Raw genomic sequence first — 11,681 nt, forward strand, 5'->3', positions numbered from 1 at the left:
CACACACACACACACATATATATATATATATACACACACATATATCTATATATATATATTATATATATTTATATATATATATATATATATATACATCTATATATATGCAGTATATATATATATATATACATCTATGTATATGCAGTATATATATATATATATATATGCAGTATATATATGTATATATATATATATATATATACATATATATATATATATATATGCAGTATATATATATATATATATACATCTATATATATGCAGTATATATATATATATATATAGATGTAAATATATTTATATAAATATATCTATATATATATATATATATACATACATATATATATATATATATATGTGTGTATATATGTATATGTATATATATACATATATATATATATATATATATAATATTTTCTAATGACATAAGAAGCAGGAAAGGTTTCTCTCGTGTAAAGTTATTGCCATAAACGAAATATGAGCCTCGTAGTAAAATTTTGATTTGGACCAAGATCCATTGTTGTAGGCCAGTCAAAGACCATAAGTTATACTTCTTCATTCATTCCATGCACTCTTTATTAATATCAGCTTAGTCTCAGCTCCAGGATCCATGAGCAAAAGGTGTACACAATGGAAATTAGATAGAGCAACAGAGAACAATATCATCAGCACGGTGTACTATCCTTGTGTCACACGATCGAACATAGTAACTTCATTTCATTTTTTTTGTATATATTATGCTTATATATTCGCTCCTCCCCCCTTTGCACTAAACAGAACCTGAAATAATATGTATGTTTTTCTCACTTTTAACTATTGACGAGTGTGGCATCAGTTGAACAGGAAATTTCCTGTTGCATCAATCCTGAAATAATGTGTCTGTTTTCCTCTTCGTTAACTGTCAGCCGGTATGGTGTCGGTTGAACACTAAATTTCCTGTTGCATTGAGTTTTTGTATTTAAAGGTGAGTGTGTGTAATAAAGACTCAGTTGCTTTCATCCTGTCTTTGAGTCACAACCTTCTCTCGGCCTGTTACATGGGTGACCCCGGAGTGACTTGTAGTGGCTGTCCATAAGGGCGTCGGCTTTGGTCATCAAGTCCTTTATGGGTAAACTATCGACATCGGGTATGGCAGCGCGTACAGGTTCGGGTAAACCGTGTATCCAAATGGCATGAAGTAGGTTCACCTCACTAGGTGAGCCGTTTGCGGCAGGTTGCAGGCGAGCGATACTGGTCATTCCCCTGAGGGCAAGCAAAGCCCTTTGGTTCCCCAACGGTTGTTGAGAGAGCTGAGAAAGCTTTGTTATACGGGTGGCTGGTGACAGCGAGTACCGCTGCAGAAGGTATGTTTTTGAGGGTGTATCCTTGTTCACAAAGCCAGTCAGATAGATCCGGTAAGGTGTCATGCCCTTGATGCAAAACTGGACTTCTGAGCACTGAAACCAAGCAAACGCTTCTCCGCTGGTGAATGACAAAAGTTTCAATGGGGCAGCCGCAGCACCAACTTCCGTAGAGTCCGCATTGTACCTGAAATAATGTGTCTGTTTTTTTCATTGTTAACTGTTAGTCGGTACTGTGTCGGTTGAACAAGAAATTTCCTGTTACATTGAATTTTTGTATATAAAGGCGAGTGTCTGTAATAAAGACTTAGTTGCTCTCATCCTGTCTTTGAGTCACAACCTTTTCTCGGCTCATCAAAACAGCAAACTAGTTTGTTTTCAAGATGAAACTGCATAGCATATGCGTTCTGATATATAAGAAAACTAACTAAGAACACCACTGTGAGATTACATTTCTCTATTTTTCTTTGCACCCAACAATTACTCTCTATGAAATAACCACCTAGGTTTCTTCAATAACAGTACCAAGAAAGTGTCTGCTAAATCCAGTGTAATTGAGTTTGAAGATATTGACCTTGGGATCAACACGCTCAATGTCAACCATATGAACGCCGTGTATCATTAGAATCACAGATTTAGAAAGTCTGTTCAGCTCCTGTTTCTTATAATGAAAGCAAAAAAAAAAACATAAACTCTCTATAATCCCTATTTATCATTGGTAGTATGTTCTGTAGCATAGTCGAATAGTTGGTGACTCACAATCTAAATATGTGGACTTTTATTCACGCTTATGGCTTGATAGATTAAGAGGTATCATTTCTAAACACACTATTACTATCTTTGAGAGTTGGAGTTGGGAATATAGATAAGAGTATCTAATGATTTATTAGTAACTACTGCTTGGATGAAATCTTGGAATCTGATCGTATGTGCACTTGTGCGATCGATTAGTAATTTCTCCTTTACGTCCACTACTTATGGATGGCCTTTGAACTTTCAAGTCTATATTTCATGGAAATGGTAAAAAAAGATAACATATTACAAATGTAAAAACCAACAAATTACTTCGTCTTAGTTCCCTCTGAACGTGTTAATACCAAAGAGAGAGAGAGAGAGAGAGAGAGAGAGAGAGAGAGAGAGAGAGAGAGAGCAGTGCCTGACTGAAGTTATAGTAAAATGTTTTCTTTAAGTTCTGCTGTATGAAAACCTTGCTACCATTACTCTGTGAATTTCATCATTGCCTTCGAACTTCTAATATTGCAACTATTTTGATTTTATGGTCTGTGATAAGTTTTCATCGGAGTGTTAGTACTAATTTTATATATTTTTTGGCAAAAGCATTTTGATGATTAACTATTTGTCATTTAAAACAGATCTGACTTTTTGCATGATAATATCAATTCTTATGTGATATGGAATACACAAAACATATGATTAATATCAAGACTTAAAATATAAACAAAATAATAATTTGGAAATATTTATGAAACTGAAGACAAACACAGGAAACTAACCTTTTATGTAGATTGGATCGCTTTGAAGGTTGATGGACTTATTCTCGCTTGATAAATTTTCCTTCTTTTTACAAGGATAGTATTTCAAGTTGGATAAAAAACGAAGATTAGGTAGTAGGTTGGCCAAGGCACCAGCCACCCGTTGAGATACTACCGCTAGAGAGTTATGGGGTCTTTTGACTGGCCAGACAGTACTACATTGGATCCTTCTCTCTGGTTACGGTTCATTTTCCCTTTTGCCTACATACACACTGAATAGTCTGGCCTATTCTTTACATATTCTCCTCTGTCCTCATACACCTGACAACACAGATTACCAAATAATTCTTCTTCACTCAAGGGGTTACTGCACTGTAATTGTTCAGTGGCCACTTTTCTCTTGGTAAGGGTAGAAGAGACTCTTTAGCTATGGTAAGCAGCTCTTCTAGGAGAAGGACACTCCAAAATCAAACCCTTGTTCTCTAGTCTTGGGTAGTGCCATAACCTCTGTACCATGGTCTTCCACTGCCTTGGTTTAGAGTTCTCTTGCTTGAGGGTACACTCAAGCACACACTTCTATCTTATTTCTTTTCCTGTTGTTTTGTTAAAGTTTTTATAGTTTATACAGGAAATATTTATTTCAATGTTGTTACTCTAACTGAAATATTTTATTTTCCTTGTTTCCTTTCCTCACTGAGCTACTTTCCCTGTTGGGGCCTCTGGGCCTATAGCATCCTGCTTTTCCAACTAGGGTTGTAGCTTAGCAAGTAATAATAATAATAATAATGTGTTTTATTAACAACCAGCTTTTGTGTGAAAAAACACCAGGGAAGAAAATCTTACTTCAATCTATTGCTTATTGTGGAAATACAGTATGTGTTTTTTTTTTCATCTTTCTTTTATAACATTTTATTCAGAAGTCGACCCATAAGGCATTAGTGTGTTTAAAGCGTTGAATTTGAATATACTAAAAATAGAGCTTTGCAGATTACTACACTTGAATATGTTGGATATGCCAGAATAACTTTTGAATATAAATAAAATCACTTATGGTGCATTTGAGATGATTTTTAAATACGTGAGGAAGAATAATTTTCCTCTTACCAATAGGATCAAATATCGTATTTAATGAATTATAGAATTCAGGAAAGTGAACATCCATTTTCAAAAGTACATGAAATAGAATACAATTTTACTCTCTCTCTCTCTCTCTCTCTCTCTCTCTCTCTCTCTCTCTCGTTTATAACAAATTTTCCTAAAAATCCAAACTATTAACTTCATTAATTATCTTTCCTTTAATCTGCTTCCATAAATGACTATTCTTTTGCACGCTCTCCTTCAAGAAATCCTTTTATCTTTCGAGAAAGTCTCCCATTTCAACAAGGCTTATCCAGCCACATCCTACGCCCGAAGCAAACCTGGTTTCATATTTCTCCTTTCAGTATCGGAAAGCATATATCTCTTTGTTACCTCAAAGAGGGTTTCATGGAATCCCTATCATAAAAAAATAACCGTCTTTTAGAATGTATGGTATACGTATATTTATTGATAACATAACAAATTAAAACTGTATCATGAACATAATTTTCACTACATACAAAATGTCGATCTAAATTCTTCAAGTCTTGAAATAATATTAGTTGGGCAAAACTCCTGAATTTTGAAACTTTGCAAGTAGAATTTGTATTACGAACGTTATAATCACGTATAATTCAGTGGCTAAAGTATATTAAGTAGCCAAGAAAGCTTCATTAAATGTTTGGACTTTTTAATTGTTTATCACAAAACTATTAGGATTGACTCTAACTTTCAAGAGTTTCTTTTGCTATTCAGCAGAGTTATGAAATATTTTTTGCATAAAAACATTGGCAATAACAATAATGATAATGTTAAGGATAATGATACATTATTATTATTATTATAATTATTATTATTATTATTATTATTATTATTATTAGTAGTAGTAGTAGTAGTAGTAGTAGTAGTAGTAGTAATAATAATAATAATAATAATAATAATAATAATAATAATAATAATAATAATAATAATAATAATAACTAATAGTGACAGAATGTCACAAGAACAACCCTCAAATCCTTGAATCACACTAAATAGACAATTGTCTCTTCAACACAAACTATTCCCTTACGTTATCATAAACTGAACTCTTAGACAAAAGGACATAAAAATAAAACTTAAACTTAAAACTATAATTCTTAAAACTAAACCAAATCACCAATCAAAATATTAACCGTACCTGAAACTAATCATCAACTTAATACTAAAATGCAGACAAAAATAACTATAACGTAGAATAGAAAAAATATCTGTGTTTGCGCGTACTAAAACTATCAGAAAAATAAAACACACTTAAGTATTTCTTTATGTGTGGACCCCTTTGTCCACACAAGTGCCAACAGTTCTTTCAGGCTAATACCACAATTCTCTGGCAGACGCAACCCTTTGCATAATAATTTAGTGGCAGACAGATATCTTTTTGGCAATATGCTACACCTACCTTACTTTATTTTGGCAGTTTATATCATAACCATCACTATCATCATCGTCATAATCTTACAGAACAATCAAATCATGTACTTCAACATAATCCAGGTCATCAACAATTGGTCAACATTAAAAAATAAATTTAAAATCTCCAAAGGAGGAATTATGGTCTGCAAAATAAAAAAGAAAAACACTTACGAACACTCATAGCTAACTAAACTATCACACTAATAAAAAATATATAACAAACTTTTTATTATTCAGAACCACTATTAGCAAATGTAGTTAAATTGCACATACTGTCAAAATAAGCAAACACTTCCACGCTGGTCGAGAAAAATAATAATGACAATCCAGCATTCACACACAACTTCTTCTAGCTGCAGTCAAATAAAAAAAAGCCATTCACCACTGTCTTAACCTAACTAAAAACATAAACAAGCAATATCATTTAAACCAACAGTCTTTCTCACAACAAACAATAAATATACTAACAACCTCTCACTCGCTGACACACACAAACACTCTCTCTCTCTCTCTCTCTCTCTCTCTCTCTCTCTCTCTCTGTGGATTTGGCAAACGAAAAATAAATAGAAATGAAACAAAATTCAATCCTCCACATTCCTCCCCCATTACTTTGCCAAATCCGTCGTACACAATACTTACCTACATTTTTCATAAACCAGTCGCAGTCGGAAACAGGACCTCTGTTTCAAGTAACGAGGCCTTCATTTACTCTCTTGTTCACTTTTTCTATATCGCTATCATTCAATGTCCTTTTCTGATTCTCATCTCTACCCCTACCATTTAATATATCATGCACTATCCCATCTACCTCACTATCATCTGACCATAATATCTCAATTATTTTTGTCAGCAATTCATCCATTTCATCAAAACTATTCTCTACTTTAATAAAAGATTCATTCATACAACTTATCATTCTCCTATCTCTCATTTTTGCATTCATCATACTTTTTTTTACATCATCTAACGAAAAACCACAGACACTATAGATATCATTCATACTCAGCCACAATTCATCTGTATTAGTATATTTATCTACCACACTCACTTGTACATTTACACCCTTGTCATCCTTATTTCTATACTCACTTTTACTTATAAAATTTCCCCTTCTGTTATCCTTTCTTAATACTCTCGTATTCTTCCCTATCATGTATTCTACTAACACCAACTGTTTACCTTCTACACCTAATTCCTCATACATGCTAGGTTCACACTTGTTCCTTTTCACCCATTTACTCATCCCATTCTCTTGGATATACTCAGGTACCTCCTTCCATTTACGCAACTGGTTGTGGTGTGCCCTAACTCTTACTACACTACCATCCACACACAACTTACCCAAAACATAACTTAGTCCATTCGAACCAACTTCTAACACCTCAAATGGACCTTCAAATTTATCACGCACCTTATTTACATTCATTCTACCCTTTTTAATTACTTTTTTTCATCACTCTCTCACCAACTTTAAAATTTTCAAACCTCTCATTTGCTTTCCTCCACACATCGCCTATGACCCAACCTTGGTCTTATTATCTTTTCAAAATTTAACACAAACTTACATGAGGTATACCTGTACTCTTATGCACTGTTGCATTATAAGCCCACAACGCTCTACCAACATAAAAATCCCAATCATTATCACATGTATTCATCATTCACAAAATTTCAGTTAATGTTCTTACAGTCCTTTCAGCCAACCTAATCACACTTGGTATATAAGGAGTCGAATACACATGTTCAATACCCCATTCTCTTAACATATGCTCAAACTCCTATCCCACAAACTCAGGGCTATTATCACTTAACATTCTCGCTTGCTTACACACATACATCGGCAACATCACTTGACCAACCATTCTTGCAACAGTCTTACTCCGTTTATCCTTGATGGGTACTGTATACGTAAATTTACTCATGTGATCAACTATAACAATCATTCTCACATGTCTTCTGGCAGTTACAGGCAACAAAATGCAATCAATCACAAATATTTCAAATGACTGATACGCAATCTCAAATAGACGGATTAGCATGCATTCTCTGATACTTCCCATTCTGGTAATCTTCACACATAGTCGCTACATCCTTACATATCTAACTCAACCATGGCATAATCAATCTCTCACGCATGCATTCCCACAATTCATTCTTACCCATGAACTAACATACATATACTTACAGCTGCATGCATAGGAAACATAGGAACATATATATCTTCATCCATTCCTTTATGTAGAAAATCAACAATATTCTTACACGCAGTAAGTCTCTGACTAACATTCTTAAACACCTCTAATTCAGACGGCCACTCTTCTACCTCAATGCTATTCAACATACATTCACGTAACCTTTTAATTTCCACACATTCATCTTGCATTTCTTCCACCTCCTCTTTAGTCAATAGGTCATCCTCACTCCTCATAATATGAACAATGCCAGCCAAATTTGCCATAAATACATTATTGTCTTCTATCACAATTACTTCACATCCATTCTTCAGAAACAAACCACTACCAATATCAGCTGGTAGATCATATAATCTTAAAAAGTCAATTTCTAAAAAAAAACAACTAGGCATCTCATTCTCTCCCTTTACAATGAAATTATGTTCCACCTCCATACTTCCCAGTTTTACTTTCAAATGCACTTCTTCACAAACTAGCTAATTTCCTTTACCTATCCCATGAATTCTCACATTCGTACAGTGCCTTTTCACTTCCCAATTGAAACAATCTATTTCCATGATAACAGACATATTCACTAATGACACTTACGCGCTTGTATCAATTAAACTACATTATTCATTCTCATTTATACTCACAAACATCATCATTCTTCCTGTTACACCATGCATACAAATGTTTACTCTCCTATCAATAGGGTCATTCTTGTCAAACATAGGTTCATCTTCACTATCTTCCATGCTCATACCACTCAGATTCAAGTCACTCGGGCAATCCTCCTTCTCACTCAACAACTTCCAACATCATTCATTACATTGTAACCTCAATATATATTCCCTTTCAGTCTCCTTATTTGCCCGATACTGCATCGGACGATTCCACCCAAAATACAAATGAACAGTGACGCCATACAACACAATTACTACCAACAATACTTTTGATAACAATTTTCCCCTTGAAGCACACTATCCTCCTTATATGCCATTTCCTTCGATATTTCATTCCTAACAATCATTCTAATATCATCTACAATAGCAGGCATATCCTATTCAAAACCCTTCAATTCCAACTCATTCAACCCACTCAAAATACATTTATACACCACGTCATCTCCTTCAAAACTTTGTACCACCGCTAAATCTTCCGGCAACCTTTCAAGGATTACTATCATTATCGCTACTATCTTCTATCTTACCATGCATTCTTGACATCGCATCTGCTATCACGTTGTTACTCCCAGGTACATATTCTAGCTTAAAGTCAAATTCATTCAAATCCTCTATTGTCCTTGAATCCCTAGCATTTACAGACTTTTGTAATCATATACACAAGGGGCTGGTGGTCAGTAACGACAATATACTTACCACCATACAAAAATACCTTCATCGCTTTCACGCAAAACCTTATTACAGCCAACTCCTTTTCAATCGTGGAATACTTCCACTCAGCCTTGTTAAATGCTTTACTCACACATGCTATCATTCTGAACTGTTCATCTCCATTTATTCTTTGGATTTGAACCAAGCAACCACCCATACGAATCCCACTAGCTTCCGTTATACTGTATACCTCTAGCATGTGCGCATGCTCACTATAGTCGAGAAAGGCCAAAGTGACATCTCTCGCGGCCTCTTCTTTCAACTTTTCAAATGCTTCTATCATACGCTCATGCCATTTCAGTCTCGAACTATTTCTCTTACCTGTCCACTTATTCAAAGGTTTCCCTATTCCCGAACAATCTCTGACAAACTTACGACCAAATTCAATCAACCAAATAAAACTTCTTAACTCACAAACCGTCCGAGAATGTGGAAATTCTCTCACTTTACTCACAAACTTATCACTCTTCCTTATACCCAATTTACTAACCACATCCCAAAGAAATTCCATCTTCCCGGCCAACCATGTACACCTCCATCTTAACTTTCACACCAATTTCTATAAAAGTTCTGATACTGCTTCAAGCAACTGCATGTGTTTCTCAACAGTCTCACTGGCAATCAAAATATCATCTATAAAATCAGTTCCCTTTTGTCAATCAAACCCAGCCAAAACTACATGCATGGCCCTCTGGAAGGCAGCAGGCGCATTAGCAAGGCCAGAACACAATCTTCTAAACTGATAATAACAATTACTACTTGAAAATGTCGTAATGAGCCCACTCCCCTCTGCCAGATGCATATGGCAATAGCCCCAAACTAAATCTAACTTTGTAAAGACTTTCATACCATGCATCTTATACACACAGTCAGAAACTACATTCATCGGGGGACGTTCTTTCACAGTTACTTCATTCACCTTCCTATAATCAATACACATACCTAAACTTCCATCCGGCTTTCTTACAGGTACAATGGTGCTACTCCAGGTGCTTTCACTCCTTTCTATTTCACCCATTTGCTCTAACTCCTGGCACTTCTCTTCTATTTCTCGGGCAATAGGCGGACAAAAATGTCGGGGACGCTTATATCTGGTGGTATCATTACTAATAACTATCTTAATTTAAGGGAACTTCGACCCCCCGCCCCCCAATCCTCATTACCACTACTCAAAACTCTCTGTCTATCCCATAACATCCTATACAATTGTTCCCTCTCGGCCTCAGCTATATTATCATCTACATTAGTTATTTCTTTCAAACTCTCACAATCCCAATCGTCATCCTGCTTTATCTCACCTGTTATAACATGTCCCAATTTAACATACCTTTCTTCCTCTACATTGACCAACGGATACATGCATCCCATGCAATCACCCTCACGTATACCCTGTATTCTCTTCCTCCTTACAGTCGGCAACAAGCTCACATAATCTTTCAACTCCTGCAAATTCAAAATACCATCATACGCATGCAAACTAATTTTCACTGTATTTCTTGCTTCCGAACCTTCCACGACGTATTCACAATTGTCACCATTGGCAATTCACAGACTATTCGGCCATGCAACTTTTACACTGACAACCTTACTCGCATCTCTTAACAATTTCAACACCTTCTGTAGCTATTAATTACACACCTATCCATACCTTCATACATAAACTACCATCTTCATTCAAATAAAAGTCCTCACCAAATTGGCCCTTAACTTTCATCTTTATCATATTTACACTAGAATGTACAAAAATACCACATTTTTCAAGAAATTATAACCTAACAAGACATAATTTCTGTCATTTACTCCCTCAACCACATAAATATCATTATCTTTCATCATCAGCCCCCCAATCATAACATTTTCACGTAACTTTCCTTGCACAGACATACTTAAATTACTTATATCTTTTACTTCACCTTCACACCCCTAAGTTCACAAACATACCTTACCCTATCGTATGGATTCCTAAAAATTAAATTGGCACCAAAACCAGTATCAATCAGACCAACAAGCTCTATTCCAATAAAATTTACTTTTGCACTCATGCAGTCATAAGCTCTTTCACTCACCAAGTCTTCATGCAGTAACCCTTCACGAACATGCATCACATTCACTCCGCACACACTCGAGGACTTACCCAGCTGAACCCTAATACACTTTAGTTTCACGAACATCTTGTCTGACTTAATTCCTTCTTCCTACATAATCTATCTACATGCCCATTGGCGCTACATTCAGTACACTTACTGGCTGCTCCTTGCACATTCTAGCATAATGACTATCCTTACCACAATTACCACAAATCACATTCATACGAATACTACGACATCCACTCGCAATGTGCCTAGTCATACCACTCCAATAACATTTTACCCCTTTCTCTTTTTTGCACTCGATAGTTCTATGCCCTACCTCACCACACTCAAAACAAGCACATAGAACCCATCTACATTCATTCTTCTTATGTCTTACTTTTCCATACCTATAACACTTCTCTTCACGGATACAACTACCTGACCTCCCTCGCTGCTCACTAGCACTCCTATCCCTCCAAACCTGATTCCCTTTCCTAAACCCTTCATTTGTCCTTACAGGTATTCCCACATTATTTGCCCTAACACTCCTATTTAATACACAATCAGCTACCCTCATCGGTCCTCTCATAACAGCATCTCTAAAACTAACAAATTTTGGTACTCTTTCCTATATTTCCAGTTCTTACACTCACAGATTTACTTTCTTGCATACACC

Source organism: Palaemon carinicauda, chromosome 4 (assembly GCF_036898095.1).
Source record: "Palaemon carinicauda isolate YSFRI2023 chromosome 4, ASM3689809v2, whole genome shotgun sequence".
Classification (NCBI taxonomy): Eukaryota; Metazoa; Arthropoda; class Malacostraca; order Decapoda; family Palaemonidae; genus Palaemon; species Palaemon carinicauda.